The sequence below is a fragment of the Periplaneta americana genome, chromosome 14 (assembly GCF_040183065.1).
Source record: "Periplaneta americana isolate PAMFEO1 chromosome 14, P.americana_PAMFEO1_priV1, whole genome shotgun sequence".
NCBI lineage: Eukaryota > Metazoa > Arthropoda > Insecta > Blattodea > Blattidae > Periplaneta > Periplaneta americana.
The window spans coordinates 123,702,968-123,721,917 of record NC_091130.1 but is presented as its reverse complement, the minus strand read 5'-3'; positions in this window follow the sequence as shown (position 1 = coordinate 123,721,917).

The window sequence follows — 18,950 nt, the reverse complement described above, 5'->3', positions numbered from 1 at the left end:
GTTTCCCGCGTAGATAGCTGAAAATGGCGGCTCCGTTCAAACGTTTTAGTGAAGCTAACATTAGTGAAATAGAATTCTAGTAAGTCAATTAATACTTATTTTATTATATTAGAATTCTTTATTTCTCTTAACCTTTACATACTCTCATCTGTTTTTATCACCTCCCTACCATTTATTTCCTTGTTTGCTAACATTTCAAACTGCAAATTCTTTACGGTACTATAAAACATGCTTTGAGATAGTCATTTTTTTTCCGCATAGATAGTCAACTGAAAATGGAGACGCCATTCAAACGTGTTGTTGAAGATAACATTAGTGAAATAGAATTTCAGTAAGTCAATTAATATTTTATTACATTAGAGTACTTTATTTCTTCTAATCTTTATATACTTTCTTCTAATCGTGTAATAGTCAATTAAGGACTTAGGTACAGCTTACATCAGTACGTATAATTTTGAAAATATTCAACATTTTTTTCGTCCATTACTATATCTTGTGCAGTAACTTCCTTGGCTGCCATCTATCATATACTCATGAAAATGATATTGATTATAAAATTGCCAAATTTAACAATATATGTGGGACCATTAGAAGAACACTCCGTAATAAAACTAGGAAAGATACACAGATTAAACTATATAAAGTTATGGCAATACCAACGGGCTTATATGCGAGTGAAACTTGGACGTTAAAAGAGAAAGATAGAAGTCGACTACAGGCAGCTGAAATGCGATTTCTTCGAAGTGTAGTAGGAGTAACTCGACTGGATCACATCAGGAATGAGGAAATAAGATACAATCTAAAAGTTAACAGTCTGTTAGAAACTGTAGATGAGTATAAACAGAAATGGTGGGAACACGTACAACGCATGAGCCAAGATAGAACCCCGAAAATAATCGCTGACTATGTACCCACTGGAAAAGGAAGTATCGGCCGACCAGCAAAGAGATGGATACAAGAAATAAAGGAGCCGCAACGGGCTTAAAGCCTACAGCTTGAAGCAGAAGAAGAAGAAGAAGTAATGAAAATTAGTATGTGTAAAACACTGTCCTTCTGCTATATGAAAAAAACATATTTACGATATAAAAAAATTATTTACATTTTTTTTTTTCCAAATTCAGTTCATTGTGCAGTGATGAAGCTTTTCCCATATAACTAAAAAAATATCCAACATTCCGTGATGAAATTTTTGTATGTATTTATTCATGTCATATCTACAATATGATGCAAGATTACTTCTATTCCTTTGGTAGATTGTCTGATAAAAAATAAATTCCTTTTAAAAATGGTCAAATATTTCTTGTAACACAAAATACAAAAAATATTATTTATTAAGGAATGTAATTGAAAGAGCATGATATTGTAAACATGAGTTTCAGCAATGAAATTAAAGAGGGAGAATATGAAAAAGTTAAAAAGTTTATGAGTTTTGAGGAAAAAGTTTCATCACTGCAAAGCAAACTGCCATTATTTTTAATTGTAAAAAAATATATAAACAATTTTTTATAACGTAGAAATATATATTTTTATTCATATAGCAAAAGGACAATGTTTACACTTAATAATTTTCATTATTGTACAAGATATAGTAATGGAGGAAATAAATGCTAATATTTCCAAAAAATTCACTGCTGTAAGCTGTAGTGCCTAACCCCTTAAGACCCACTCGAGTTTTTATTTTCTCTAGATAAATCAAAACCTCTAGTGAGATTACCGTTGATAATGAAACATATAATTACGATTAGAATAGCATATTTAAATTGATTTTTATATGCTACAATTTTTCGAATATACTTATTACAACACATAAGAGAAACGAACGTATTTTGAACACTGCAGAATAATTATTTATTTGCTCTTCATACTCGTACATCTCACATTTTGGCTGGCGAAATTACGTAGCTACAACCTCCACTGCGACTTGCTTTCCTGATCAGAGTATATCTTCTTACAGCGACCACATTGATATTAAAATAAATTTTGAAGTAAAATACGTAATTAGATACTCCGAATAACTTATAAACTATACATTATACAGAAAATAAGAACAATACATTTGAAATCAATATACTGTACCAAAGTCTCTCTGAGTCTGCGTATTGAGACTCGAGGGCTATGTTCAATATTGAGTCGTGTATGCTGCGCACAGTTTCTGCCGATGTCGCTGGTCTTCTTGAACGTCTTTCATCCAGTACAGATCCCGTCCTGAGGAATCTGTTCATCAAGATCCTGATATTTGTCCTTGATGGATCAGGTTTGTGAAATTTCCGCAAAAACACCGCATTGTCCTGAGCATATGTTAACCTTTTCAATCTCCAAAAACTATGGGTATTCTCTCTTTTTATTAAGCATTGTTTATATTACGTGTGTAAGAAAAACGTCACACTTCAATTTTATGAAAATGGATAGGGACTTTTGAATCACCCCGTATAAAAAGAGAAAATTCACTGAATGAGTATAATAAAAGTATTATTATTGCTATCACCTGAGCCACAGAAGCGACCCAAAGAAAATATTAATGGCTAGGCAGCCGTAAGGAAACGAGAAGAGATATTTTATAGGCCTTCTAAAAAATATTCAATGAGTAAATAACCGAATTATATAGCTACGTTTTATAAATTAAAAAAAAACTTACTTACAAATGGCTTTTAGAGAACCCGGAGGTTAATTGCCGCCGTCACATAAACCCGCCATCTGTCCCTATCCTAAGCAACATTAATCCAAATCTCTACAATGATATTCCAACTATCTCATATTCATTTCTATATTATCCTCCCAACTACGTCCCAGCCTCTCCTCTGGTTTCCCAACTAACACTGCATATGAACGTATTCCGAATCTCAGCGCTGAGCAATCTGATGGCATCACGGTGTTCCGAATTTCACCGATGGCGTCACTGATGCTCCACCGGTGTCGCACCGGTGCCATCAGCTTGCAGAGGTGGTGGCAGGGTCCATCAGCCGCCATCAGTGAATCTGATTGGTTCTTGTATAGGTCGGAAATTAGCAGACGAATAACATCGTGCACTGTTGTGTCATGGCGGTGTGTTCTGCTTTAGTTCTGCTGTAGTGTTTGTAATGAGCACAACGTAAAAACAGTATGTTAATGGCTTATGAGCGAACATGTCAACGGACCAGTTATTACTACCGGTTCAAGAAATAAATTGTTTATGCTCTATTTTCTTTGAACGAGATGGCAGTACGGAAATTTCGCAAAATTTTGCTAGCGTAGCACAGACAACAACTTATACATTCGCCATGACAGCCATCGATCCTTCCAGCAGTTTTGTTCCTATTTCGCTGCAGCGTGACGTCATTGTTGTCCACCTGTCCGGTGAGATTCGGAATACGCTGTATGCATTTCTGAATTCATCCATACGTGCTACATGACCTGCCATCTAAAACGTCTGGATTTAATTTTCATAACTATGTCATGTGAAGAATAAAATGCGTGCAGTTCTGCGTTGTGTGACTTTCTCCATTCTCCTGTAACGTCATTCTTCTTAACCCCAGATATTTTCCTAAGCATCTTATTCTCGAGCATCCTTAACCTCTTTTCGTCTCTCAAAATGACAGTCCAAGGTACCCAATCATACAGAACAATCGGTAATATAACTGTATTAATGAAAAATTATTTAGGAATTGTTTTCCAGAATGCAATTCTTAATGTTTTTATTTTTATTTTATTGGGTTATTTTACGACGCTATATCAACATCTAGGTTGTTTAGCGTCTGAATGAAATGAAGGTGATAATACCGGTGAAATGAGTCCGGGGTCCAGCACCGAAAGTTACCCAGCATTTGCTCGTATTGGGTTGAGGGAAAACTCCGGAAAAAACCTCAACCAGGTAGCTTGCCCCGACCGGGATTCGAACCCGGGCCACCTGCTTTCACCGTCAGACGCGCTGATCGTTACTCCACAGGTGTGGACTTGTTAATGTTTATAGTTTATATTTCAAAAGTAGGTGCAATGAATTAACATTAATTGGAATGGATTAACAGATGAATTAAAATAAATCAATCAATCAATCAATCAGGTTGTTCCCCAGATCTTTACATGAAATCTGTATGCATTATCAATGATAGAAAGTTAAGTGGACAGCACGAATATTTTTAAAGTGTACAGTAAAAGCTATAATGTAAAGAAACTATTAGGAAGGAACTAGTTAATTGAAATAGAGTCACATTGAAAATATAGAAAATATAAACTGCTGTAAAGGTTAATAGGAGTAAATACGGACTTACATTTACACATAAATGAATTAAACTTTATTTGCATGTTACGAAATGAAACACAGAAGAGTGCTGGATGTGTGTACTAAATATAAAAATAAACAAAGCCATGGAGATGACCTTGCGTATATGCACACGACGAACTAATGTATTAGGCTGCTAATTAGCCTGCACATTCACTCATGGAAGTTTATACGCAAACATGCATACCTTACATATCCGCCATACGATCGTAAGTGTACATACATGTACATAAAATTGAAATTTATTTCATTGCTTTACTCACAGTGATATGAAATTTTACCAAACTAATGGAGCCTACATATACAGGGTGAACCGTAAGTAGTGTCATTATTTTCAGGGGGTTATTCCTTGAGATATTTTAAAGAAAACAGTTTAATACTATTTTGCTAGTTTTTGCTTCCTTTCTCATTTTGAAGACAAAAATTGTTTTATTGGAAAATCCATTCACTTAATTTCCAATATGCTCAGTGAATTTAAGAGAGCAATGTATTGTGATAGAAAATAATTGAAATAATTTTAGTTTTGTCCTTTAAATGTGCAGAAAGTATATCTTAACAAATGTAATTTTTTTTAATGTTATATTTGTTCGGATCAAATTTCTGCATACTTCAAGGACGAAACTACTTTTCTTTCAATAATTAATTATCATAATACACTGTTCACTTAAATTGACTGAGCATATTCTGAATTAAATCAATGTCCTTCCCAAAACACGCTATGAAATATTTCATATAAAACAATTTTTATCTCGGAAAGGAAGAAAAACGAACAAAATTGTATTATTTTTTCATTGAAATATCCCAAAGAATAACCTACTGAAATTATTGACATTACTTATGTTTCAACTTGTATATTAATCTCATTAAGCTTTATGAACTTGAGAGGCTCTAGCGAATGACAATATCGCACAACAAATTATTTCCAACAATAGTATCTTATAGAAAACACAAACAAAATTAAAATAAGTTATAAATTAAGTAGTTGCGAATTAATCAATTCTGGTGTTCGACAAGGTTGTAATTTGTCATCCCTTCTATTAGTAATACATATGAATGCGTTACTGATGGTGAAAATAAACTCTTATGGGCAAATACAAAACTCAAAACTCTCTGGTTCTAACTCTCTTCGGTGACGATTTGGCGCTGACATACAACGATAAATTTATAATTTAGCCTTAAAATTACTAATAATAACAACACGAGAATTACAACAGAAAATAACGAAAATAGAGGTAACATTATGTGGCAGTTACCCTATCCAAAGTAAAACATATTTAGATAACAAAGTAATATAACGGATGCACAAAATCAGTTGGGAATATTAATAATATACTTAAACCGTAGTATCTCCACAAACATTCTAGTCTTAATTTAAAAATCTTCTAGCAAGAGCAATTACATTCTATGGTAACAAAGCATGGAATAATGAAAGATCCAACGTCAAAAAAACTGTGTTACATGGAATGCGTTTTATGAAAAGAATTTGGTTACAATGGAAATGAGTAAATTTTGGTAGAATAAGGGACTATTGGACTATGTCGTGTTCTAACAAAATAACTGAAAAAAAAATTGATACTCGATATCCCAAGAATATATTCAAATAACGTCCTAACGGTAATAGGCCTATCGGCCGCTCCCCCCCCCCCGAAGATGAATATGAAACTTAAAACCATAACACTACTGACAAAATGTTGCGTCGCGCCGCTTCAGAACATTTTGTCAGTATTGACAACAAACCGGACGAAATCAGTATCCAGCTGCGTGGCTGTTGTTGAACTGCACAGGTGGTTTCGGGTCCAAGGATTATGCACCGACGCTCTGGAGTGAACAAGGCTCTGAAATCAGCTACAAGGGCCGGTCCGGTTTTTTTGCCACTACTGTACATTTAGTACAAGTACAACGCGACTTCTCAACTCTGCCGGCAGGGTTGGTTGACGTCTAGCATACGAGATGAATGAGCTAGGCAGGTAGGTGTACCATCTGACTTACAAAGGAAAATCAGAATTAAGTGACATCAGTGGAAAGCAATAACACTCTGAAATCAAAGTAATCGATTCGGGACACATGAAAAAAATGCATTAACATGTAAGGTTAGTTCTGGATTTATAAATGTTTGAACATATTTGCACAGAATTTCTTTCATACACACACGCCTTTAGTGTTAGATCATTACACAAACAAACAAACGTTTTATTATCGTTTAAATTATTTTCAGACCGAAAATTAATTACAAGATTTCATGTATATTCTGTGACTCACACATTTGAATTTAAAAGAGTTGATAAAATTTAATTATGTAATATTATATTTATTATTTCCAAAGAGACATTGAAGATGTAGTTTTATTATCCTGATAAACAAACGTTTTATTATCGCTTAAATTACTTCCAGACCGAAAATTGATTATAATATTTCATGAATACACGTTGACACATACATCTGAATTTAAGAGAGTTGATAAAATTAAATTATGTAATATTGTATTTATTAATTCCAAAGACACATTGAAGATGTAGTTTTATTATCCTGACTATTACACTCTTACTACGTCATACTACTTTTGACCAATAAAACGGTACGAAAGGACGTATTTCAACCAATCATGGCTGCTTATCGCACAATTTTATCGCGTCCCTAGCATTTGTTTAATTTTATCGCGTCCCTAGCATTTGTTTCATTTTATCGCGTCCCTAGCATTTGTTTCTTTGTTTGCCAACATTTGAAACTGCGCTGGTCTGGACGTCAAAAAAAAAAAATATATATATATATATATATATATATATATATAATTACAAACCACTCCAGTCGATGCACAGCAGTTTCAAATATGACTCGCATTGGCATTCAAGAACAAGAATTAATCAAAATCACTGATAATACCTATGCATCTTCTGAAATCCGATTTACAAATAAATGAAGAGCACCATTCGGAAATCCTGAATAAGTTGAATACACCATGTAGGCCTAAATCAACGAGTTCCAGTTCTATTACGTACACGTCCAATATAACATCAATTGAACCACCAACCACATTCAAATTTGAAAATTGTACACTCAATAGGCCTAATTATTCCTTTTAAAATTATTCATTCGGAAATTCTGAATAAGTTGAACACACCATGTAGGCCCAAATCAACGAGTTCCACTTCTATTACGCACACGTCCAATATAACATCAATTGAACCACCAACCACATTCAAATTTGAAAATTGTACATTCAATAATTATTCCTCTTAAAATTATTGATGTTTATTTTTTATGTCATCGTCGTTAATTAAAACTTTTCTAACACTTGTGTATATTAGTTAGGTTATGTTATTGCTTCTGCTATATGCTATTATGGATAGTCACGTATCAGAGATTGTTTAATATTAAGATTTATTGAAAATCATCTGTCAAGTGACGTTGATTATTGGGATTCGGATAATTGAAGTGGAATGTTGCATTTTAATAAAAATGAAACTGAATCAACAAAGTCTTCTTGACTAGTAACATTGCCATCGTGTATATAGATCGACAACTTCTCGAGAAGGCATTGCTCACTACTGCCATCTAGCATGCATCTAGCGTAATATTTGTAATGTTGAGATGGTACAATAATACATTTGAAGACAGTTGTATTTTCGTAAGTCAATTAATATTTTATTGTATTGGAGTACTTCGTTACTTCTAATCTTTATATACTTTCTTCTAATCGTGTAATAATCAATTAAATCCCACTCGAGTTTTGATTTTCTCGAGATAAATCAAAACGTCTAGTGAGATTACTGTTGATAAACGTTTTATTATCGTTTAAATTACTTTCAAACCGAAAGTTGATTATAACATTTCATGAATACACATTGACTAATACATCTGAATTTAAAAGAGTTGATAAAATTAAATTATATAATATTGTATTTATTAATTCCAAAGAGACATTGAAGATGTAGTTTTATTATCCTGATAAACAAACGTTTTATTATCGTTTAAATTACTTTCAGACCGAAAATTGATTATAAGATTTCATGAATACTCTGTGACTCAAGCATATGAATTTAAAAGAGTTGATAAAATTTAATTTTGTAATATTGTATTTCTAACTCAAAATAGCGTTTCGAACAGCATTAAATCTTCTCTCCCTTTGAAAGAGATATTGAATATGCAGTTTTTATTACCTTGACACACAAACAAACGTTTTACTATCTTTTATATTACTTCCAGGCCGAAAATTGATTATGACATTTCATGAACATTCGATGACTCGCACATCTGAATTTAAAAGAGTTGACAGAATTCAAATATGTAATATTATATTTATAAATGAAAATAGCGTTTCGAACAGCGTTAAATCATCTCTCCGTTTCAAAGAGACATTGAAGATACAGTTTTCATTATCCTGACAAACAAGCAAACGTGTTATTGTCGTTTAAGTTACTTCCAGACCGAAAATGCATTATAAGATTTCATGAATACTCGATGACTCACATATCTGAATTTAAAAGAGTTGATAAAATTCAATTATGTAATATTATATTTCTAAATCAAAATAGCGTTACTTCCAGACCGAAAATTGATTATAACATTTCATGAAAGTTTTCTTCTCTCAATCGTACTATCAGGGACTGGAATGCTTTACCTGTAGACTTGCTAAAGGCTTTACCAATAACCAAAAATATATTTAAAATAGGCTTAAGGGCTTTACTAATAGACGGTAGTATATTATACACAATACTTAAAGGGTGTAATTGATATATTGTTATTTGAAGTGTTCTATCAGTGAGGAAGTGTGTTGTCAGTGAAGTGTGTAATGTCAGGGAAGTCTATTGTGTAAGTGAAGTGTGTTGGTGTCAGTGAAGTGGCTGTGCAATGTATTTGAACAGTGAAGTGTTTAGAAGTGTTAGTGAAATCAGGTAGAATCAGTGCAGTGAGTGAGTTGACAGCGAAATAAGTGTAGTGCCGAAAGGTACTAGTGCAGGTATGAACCTGTCACACTCGTGGGTCTTAGTTCGAACTTAGGGTTAAGATACAAATTAGATTTACTTTAAATGTTATTTTAAGTGACTATGCTTCATTTAACTTAGGATGCTCCTTGTTGTTATTATTATTATTAATATTACTATTATTATTAATTATTGTTTTTATTAGTTGTGTTTATTATTATCATTGAGTGTAATTAGTCATTACTTACACCTGGTATATACCCATTTGCAGTGCGAATAAATATACATAAATACTTGATGACTTACACATTTGAATTTAAAAGCATTGACAATATTGAATTGTAGGGCTCGCAATCATTGTGGGCCAAGCGCCATTTACTAAAATCGTAGAAAACAAGGGTCAAAATGAAGTTATTACCATAATTCAATGGAAACATATAGCAAGTAATATAAAGTATACACATTCAAACTAAGTGATATGTCAATCTTCCTTAAACTATGGTATTAACGTAACTTTAACCCTTGCTCTCTCCGTTTTTAATAAATGGCGCTTGGCCCACTATGGCTCTGAACCTTTCAATTATGTGATATTGAACTTCTAATTCAAAATAGCATTTCGAATAGCGTTAAATCTTCTCTCCCTTTCAAAGAGAAATTGAAGATACAGTTTTCATTATCCTGACTTAATTATATAGCATAGCAGGGCCATTCAACATCACTGGACCTGAGCTTGTCCGACCAACGTTTCGGAAGCAGATCAGACTGATACGAGCTCAACCGTCTCACGAATGGCTTCTAAGTGTAAAGGTGGGAGGAATTTGAAGCTACACTATGTAACATTGAACATTGCTCGTCCCTTTGATGTCACTTGCCGAGTGAAGGATAACTTTGCTATTAAATTGAGTATACCGAAGCTTATGTCAAAGTCTCTGTAATGTAAGAGCATTGTGCTCGTGGGCATTAGATGCACATGCGAAAGCAATATGTCATACATCCTCCCTCTTGCTTCAGATAATTCCAGTCATGGGTTTTATTGTTTACAGAAGTTCAACAACATCTCTTGTGGGTAGAGGAAACTCTGGAGGTCAGTTGAATAAGCCAAGTTTTGGGTACAACATAGATGTTAGAATAATATTTTTGACAGAATTTGCACACCTATTCTCGTGCAAATAAAAGGGAATTCTAGTTATCGCGTACAGGTTCTCATTATTACGCCTTCGGGACAACAGTAGGCATAGAATTTAATGAAATAACAAGATCACTAAGAAAGTTACGGCGGGAAGTGTTATCCCGACTGACAGGTAAACATTCTGAGGGGGGAGGGGAGATGAAAAAAAAAGTTAAATTTTTCCTTCGACCATGATAATAATGTAAAAGAAGTGATTACACAAATTTTGACCATTCCACCTCAATTATGAGACCGTCCAGAAACTAATTTTTTCTGGAGCTGTTTACAGAAAAAAACACAATTGCATGGAAAGATTTACTGAAACAGATACACCAATTGTTGCGCTATTTGTCAACATATCTCCAACTGAAATTGAGACAACTGTCATATTATGGGATCAATTTTTTTTTATCCCTGTGTCGTAGAAATCGGCCGCCTAGGATCGGAACCAGTGTTTGACAGCCGTCTGCACCTATCTGTCGATCCCATGATATGACAAATATATCACTTTCGGTGGGAAATATGTTGAAAAATAGCTCAACAATTGCTGTGTATGTTCCAATGATTTTTTCCAATGAAATTGTTTTTTTTTTCTGTTAACAGCCCCTGGCGAACATGTTTTTCTACGGCCCCCCTAATTGCGGTCGAGTGGTAAAAATTTGTATAAGTACTTCTTTTGACATATTAACATGGTGAAAGAACGAAATTTATTATTTTTTTTATTTGCCCTCATCAGAATCTTTGCTTGTGAGTTTACGGGAAATTCCGATCTTAAATGTTCGCACGAATATGAAAATCCCAGGATATTAATAATAATAATAATAATAATAATAATAATAATAATAATAATAATAATAATAGTAATAATAATAATATTTATTTAACCTTGCAGAGTTAAGGCCATACGTCTTCTCTAACAATCAACCAGGAGTAAAACTGCGATACAAAAATACTTCATATTTACAAAGTACAGCACACACGTCATACACGAAGTACTGAAGTAGATAAGCATAATGGAAAGTAAACAAGTCAGTAGAAAAGAGACATAATATATAACATTTAGAAAGGAAAAGGCATAATAAAATGTATGCAGTAAGTCAAAATAAATGAGACTTACTAAGTATAAATATATGAGACAATAATAATTTTGATAGCCTTCCTCCTTGTTTCCTCATATGATCCATACATCTTAATGTTGTATATCATCTGATATCTTCTTCTACCCCGAAATCTTGTCCCGTTCGCTATTTCTTCCAGTGCATCCTTCAGAGGCAGTTTCTTCTCAGCCAGTGACCCAATTCCTTTTCCTCTTCCTGATCAGTTTCAGCGTCATTCTTTCTTCACCTACTCTTTCCAACACAGATTCAATTCTTATTCTGTCTCTTCACTTCACACGTTCCATTGTTCTTCATATCCACATTTCAAATGCTTCTATTTGCTTCTCTTCATTTCGTCATAATGTCCATGTTTCTGCTCCATACTCCATACAAAGCACGTCACTAGTCTCTTCCTTAGTTCTTTTTCCAGAGAACCGCCTAAAATATTCCTTTTTCTATTAAAAACTTCCTTTTCCCATATTTTACATATATCCAATTGAAATATTTTGTAAAAATACGCTGTATAGCAAAGTTCATTACTATCACTGATATTGACAGTGATAGATTTATTGATATTAGTTCACAAAAGTACAAATTTAATAATTTGAAATGATCTATATACAAACGTAGTCATACATAAAGAATATACAATTTCCTAAACTAATTAATTTATCGCAAAACTCAGTAATTAAATGTCCAAACTTGTACTTACGTCTTGTTTTAGTGCATGTTTAAACCAATCGTGATAACTATTAAAACTTTAAAACTTATTTATGTGCCCCTTTTCATAATTTTCTACCATGAATATTTTAAAATTAATTTTTCTTTTTTTTTTTTTAATTTAAACATCTAAATTTATTCCATAACTTTCATATTTATGTTTAATTATAGGTTCACTTATGCCTATTAACTAATTCTTCCGGTGTCATCACACTGCATCCAGGTTAGCAGTTGTTGACATATAGCCAGCACACTGCAATAGTTTAATCGGTATTTCTCAGTGAGTACAGTAGGTCAGTCTAAATTCCTGCTACATGCTTGTCAGCAAGTTATTTGCTTATTTATACATTTGGGCTGGGGACGGAGCGGTTCGGTTCAGAGCAGTTACTGTGACGTCATTACTCGTTAGCACCGAGTACAAATCTGTGGCGGGAGATTTAAAATGTAGATAGATTGAGTCGATTTTAGAACGTACTTTGAAAGTGAAAACAAGCGTGTTTTAAAAGCGTTGTGGTAAAGCGCTTTCGCTTTGCCAATTGACAAGAAAAAAGTGCTTCTCTTCATTGCAAAATGGCGGTTGCAAATTTCATTTGCGTAATTACAACTAATTGGGGAGTTATTTTGTATGAAAGTCCTATTTAACTTTCAGTGTTGTAATATATGACAGACGAAATAAAATTGATAAAATAATGTATAATACTAACAGCTAATAAATTAACATGTGGAGTAAACGTTAAACGCTGCAGCTAAGTAAAAAAGAAGATAGAAACGAGCTCCATGAAGCGCTGCCTAAACAACTTAAAAATAATACACAGAATTATTTACTATTACGGAAAGTGGATAAAATAATCAATAAAACGTGGAATCTTAAACTGAAGAACATAACGTTTATTTATTTTATAACATTACTAGCCTTCAATACAACCATGTCCTCTTTGGTGAAGAGTAGTATTATTGATAAATTAAAGTAATTAAGTAACAAAATTCGTAGAAATAAAATTATGACTGATGTAACACAAATCCAATAAACACAAATAGAAGAAAAATATAATGCACTTATTTTTTTTAATATATTTTAATATTAACCAAACACTCTAATATGATGATGATGATGATGATGATGATGATGATGATGATAATAATAGTATTATTATTACTATTATTAATAATAAATATAGTAATATGGTGAGACTGTCAATGTTCATTAGGCCCACTTGACAGGTCATATAACAGGATGAACTCCTCTTCAATTCTAGAGGCCTTTCAGCCCGCCTTGGGGATAAGGAAATAATTTGTCCTGCAGCAGAAAATATCTCAGTACAACAGTACCTACGTTGTTGTCTGCTAGAATTAAGTAAAACACGCGAACTCTGTTTGAACGTTTGAACTGACCGGTAACGGCTACGGTTAACCGAGTAACTTCGGTGCTCCGCTGCCAAGCACATAAACCGATAGAACCGAGTAACTCAACAGTTCTACTCGCTGCGTCCCCAGCTCTATTATACAGGTACATCATTTTATTTTTACTAACATTTTTAATATTAATCTGGCTATACCTTTCTATTAATGATTGAAACAGGAAACACCGTTTGCTACCCCTTCCACGACTGGAGTTCGATGATACTGGCGTAAAATACAAATCACTTTACTAGGTATAGGAGGGAAGAAAAGTAGTTCATCCATTTATGTAAACTAGGAAATTTCGCAATTTTGAGTTTGATAATTTTCATTAGGTTTTTGTTTAATCAAAATACAGTACTGCATTAACACTTAGTGTTTTACTCACGAATTGAGCTATCCATTCGGACGTATTAATTATGCTGTGTATATTATACTGTTACAGCACATTAGCGTACAATATAGAGAATGAAGTTAAATTGAAAAATAATCATAATATGGATATTTAAACACATTTTTGAAGATGGTGGCTGTTCATTTCGATACAGGCTACAGTTCTTTTGTGCATATTACCGCACTATAGACTATTGTACCTAATTCCAATTACCAGTTTCGTCCTTGGTACTAGTAAACTCATGTTGAAATAATTCTGTACCTACTCTATAAAAGAGTACCTTACGTACTGTGAATTCAATCTTCACTTCCGCCCGATTCGAAAAGATAAAATTACTCAGACATGCTATGTACTGTCCGTCCAAGTGGTTATGTCACAGGGTCGTAGAAAGCTGGGAAATCACGTGACAATTAATTACTTAACGAGACCATTTTATTTAAGTTTTTTTTAAACAGTTGTGTAATATTATGTAGACGTCCAATTCCTAACTGAAATTAATGTTTTCAGAAAAGAGCTAAGATAGCCCAGCTGCTAGACTTTACAGAGGGGCAAACAGAAGCAGGTGGGGGAAACCGGGATGCGACGTAGGCAAACCGACGACAGTGTCTGTGCGAAAATATGATTCAATATTGAAAGCTCTTTCGTCACTGGAAAACGCGAACATATTTCTGGAACGTACTATACCCACTAACTCAGTACTGCTTACGCGCCCTCGGCTGTGTCGTGAACGGTTGGAAGTTTGCTAGAAGAAGGGGTGGGAGTGAAGTACATTCAAAAACTCAGGTACAATAAAAATTGAAGTAAAAATAAAATGATGTCCCTGTACATCTTGCATCATACACGTAAACATACTTGACATATTAATTACGTAAATCAATATCAATTACAGGTACAACATTCTTTTCCGTGCTCACATTTTCGTTTAATATTATTCTACTGTCACTGATATGGAAAATTGCACCATACGTGGTTTAAAATTAACTGTTAATGTTACGTTGTTTAAATATTTTGTAAAGGGTTGCGACATCGCGAAAATATGCACCTTAATCACATTGCTATTTGCAGGCTTAGCCATCCACACTTACTCTTTCTTTCCTTCGATTGTCTTGATACACTCGACTGCAGGGGCGGGGAAGCAGATTCCAAGGCGGAATTCATATCGAATTTTAATTCTTGTGCAGCTTTCGCTCCTACCATTATAAGATCTCCTTCCCGTCAGATACGTGCATGGGTCTAGACTCCATTTTTAATGGCATTCCTACGTTCCATACCCCGCTCTCAGACTCTTCTCCCATTTCCTCAATTCTTCCATTCGTCCCCCTCCCCTCTCACCATTCTGTAGTTTTTATCTAATGTTCAGTTCAAATCTATTCTCTCTCTCTCTCTCTCTTATATATCTCTCTGTGCCGACCATTATTTTCAGCGCGATGAAGAACTGGGCATGATAATTCTGCTTCGTCGATAATAACTTTCCTTGAGCATTAGTGCGTTATTTTGTTTCCTTCTTAATCTCTTTCAGAAATGAGAACATAAAATAAGAAGACTCCTTAGTAAAACTGTGATTCTGAAATATATAATTTCCTACTGCTAGTCCAAGCGTTCTACCTAATGAAACTATCCTATTCTATAAGTCACTACGATTCTGGTATATGAAACAGAATTTCATACTGTAGGCTGCTTTATTGCAAGATGATCGATATTAATTTAAAAATATATTAATACACTAGCCGTACCCGTGCGCTCCGCTGCACCTATTCCAAATAAATATAAAGTAATTACATAATTAAAATAGGACATTTGATCCAGGGAACAACTTTTACAACAGCGCAAGATAATCTGCTTCGCTCATTACCCAATTTTTTTTTGCATTGCATTTATTGCATATATATTTTATGTATTTTAACACGATTCAATTGAGCATAGTTAAAATTTGAATTATAAAATAATGGATTGCTAAGCTAACGTACTATTACTGCATACTAAATCAATACACTCTCGTTGTTCGTTAATTCTCTGAGATTAAAATGAGTGTACATAAATATTATTTTAAGAAATACAGAAAACGAATGTACAAAATAGCCTATGAAATTTTCTGTGCATTCGAAGCTATTTTAATCTTACCTGTCCTCGATTTACTCAGACGTTACTGTAATAACATTATAGCATTATGTCCATTTAGAGAAACTACACTTTCCAATGGTGAAATAATAATTAATTACACAAATCGGTTAATTTAGCTTCTGATATTACTTCATACAAACACAGAAACATTCTCTGTAGGCTATGTTTAATAGCTTTCGATTGTTGATGTCTAAGGCCCCTGTTTCGATTGTTGTTGTCCAAGGCCCTTATAGACGAAGTCATTTGTTTTTAATTCATTGCACCGTCTTAGATGGCGTCATTTTAATTTTAAAACTCATTTATCTCATTAAATATCAGTCCTATAAAAATTTTGTAAAGAATAAAACTTATCGGAAATCATTTTTAAAGAAACGTTTGTTATGTAACATTTGTCACAAAAATCAATAGTAAGCGAGATATTTCGATTTATTTAATTCAGGCCCCCTTATAACCCCCCTTTTAAATAAAGTATTTTGAATGCCATATAGCCTAAAATCTAAGTTACAACGAACTTAATTTATATTCCAATTTTCATACAAATTGGTTCAGCCATTATTGCGTGAAAAGGTAACAAACATACAGACAGACGTACAAACAAAAATTTCAAAAATGCGATTTTCGGTTTCAGGGTGGTTAATTATATATGTTAGGACCAATTATTTTTGGAAAATCGAAAATTACCAGAAAAATTTCGGCTACAGATAAGTTACTAATACTCCAAAATTAACTCACAAGCAAACATTCTGATGGGGGCAGATAAAGCTAAATTTTGTTCTTCCACCGTGTTAATAATGTCAAAAGAAGTGCTAATACAAATTGTGCCCACTCGACTGCAATTACGAGACCATAAAAGAAAGTGATTTTCCCTGGGGCCGTTTACAGAAAAAAGCACAATGGAATAGAAAGATTTATTGAAAGAGGTACAGTAATTGTTGCGTTCTTATACGTACACTTTTTTATTATTATCTATACTAATAATAAATCTGTAGCCGAAATTTTTCTGGTAATTTTAGATTTTCCAAAAAAATTGGTGTTAACATGTATAATTAATCATTCTGAAACCGAAAATCGCTTTTGTTAAATTTTTGTTTCTATGTCTGTCTGTCTGTCTGTCTGGATGTTTGTTACCTTTTCACGCGATAATGGCTGAACGGATTTCGTTGAAAATTGGAACATAAATGAAGTTCGTTGTAACTTAGATTTCAGGCTATATGGCATTCAAAATACTTCATTTAAAAAGATGGTTAAAAGGGGGCCTGAATTAAATAAACCGAAATATCTAGCTTATTACTGATTTTTGTGAAAAATGTTACATAACAAAAGTTTCTTTAAAAATGATTTCCGATAAGTTTTATCCCGGGAAAAATTTTCACAGGATGATATTTAAGGATATACAAAAGTTTTAAAATAACAATGCAATACATTTCCACCGCCGCCTCAGATTATAGTGTCGTTGTTCCGTAATTTCTATGTGCAAAGAAGGAAGAAAAACAAATTTATTCATTCTATGGCAGTAGTGCATAGGAGATCGTGAATTCTTACATTTTCGAAAGAAAGAAATATAATTAAGTTATATATAGTAGATTGTATTATTTGCTGCATCACTATTTGAGTTATTTAATAGAGCAAAAATCTGAAAATCGATATGTGACATAGGAGTTATTGCAGGAACGACGACGATGGCTACAATGAAATCAAAACAAAATTGACTCCATTTAAGGCGGCCTTGATGTTTATCAATATTAATATACAGAGAATATTTTGTGTGTTTGTATGAAGTAATCTCAGAAGCTAATTAACCTTCACTATTTGAAATTTGTAGTTTCTCTGTCTAGATGGTTGTAATGCTGCAAATGAGGACTGAGGTAAGATGAAAAGAAATCTGTACGCACAGAAAACTTGATGTTCTGTCGAAATATTGTATAACTTGATTATTGCAACTTTATTTGGTCCACATAAAATACTCTAATTGTATACACTGATTTTACTATAGAGATCACTGGAGCCGAGTTATTTTAAAAGGTGTCATGAAATGGCGTTCCTGCGCTCATAATTTACCCATATTCGTTTCCTGTGTTTCTTAAAATAATATTTATGTAGGGTACCTCATTTTTTTATTTGCATAAACAATGATATACAACCGAGCGAGTTGGCTCAGGCGGTAGCATTTGAGACACGCATTCGGGGGTCCCGGGTTCAAACCCCGTGGCCGACCAATCTGACTGGGGTTTTTCATGATTTCCCTTAGTCATAAAGGCAAATGCCGTATTGGAAAGATACATGCCATTATTCATCACCACCTCAATTACTAATACCAAAAACATTAATCAAAGTCTATCAGTTACATGAACACAAGCCATCTACAACACACAATAGAAACAGGAAGTCAACAAGAGCAAAAACGGCCTGCTGATATACCCACACATTCTAAATACGCGACATGACCACAGATGTTAAGGCGTGAATAAAATAAACTTAACAAAAAAAAAAAAGATGTACAGTAAGGTTAACATAAAAATGATCTTCGTACGCAATCAACTCTATTAATTCGGAGTGATTTATTAAAGGACTAGTCGTACCCGTGCGCTCCGCTCCACTCGTTAGAAATAAATATAAAGTAATTACATAATTAAAATAGGAGTTTGATCCAGGGAACATTCGTGTTTGATAGAAGGATAAATCGTTTAATATGTTACTTAATTTAAATTGTATTTAAATAATTAAAATGCGGTCATTTTGGTCTAGAGAGTACTCAGAAGTTAGTGTAATAACATTATAGTATTATGTCCATCTAGAGAAACTACACTTTCCAATGGTGAAATAATAATTAATTATACAAATCGGTTAATTTAGCTTTCGATATTACAGTACTTCA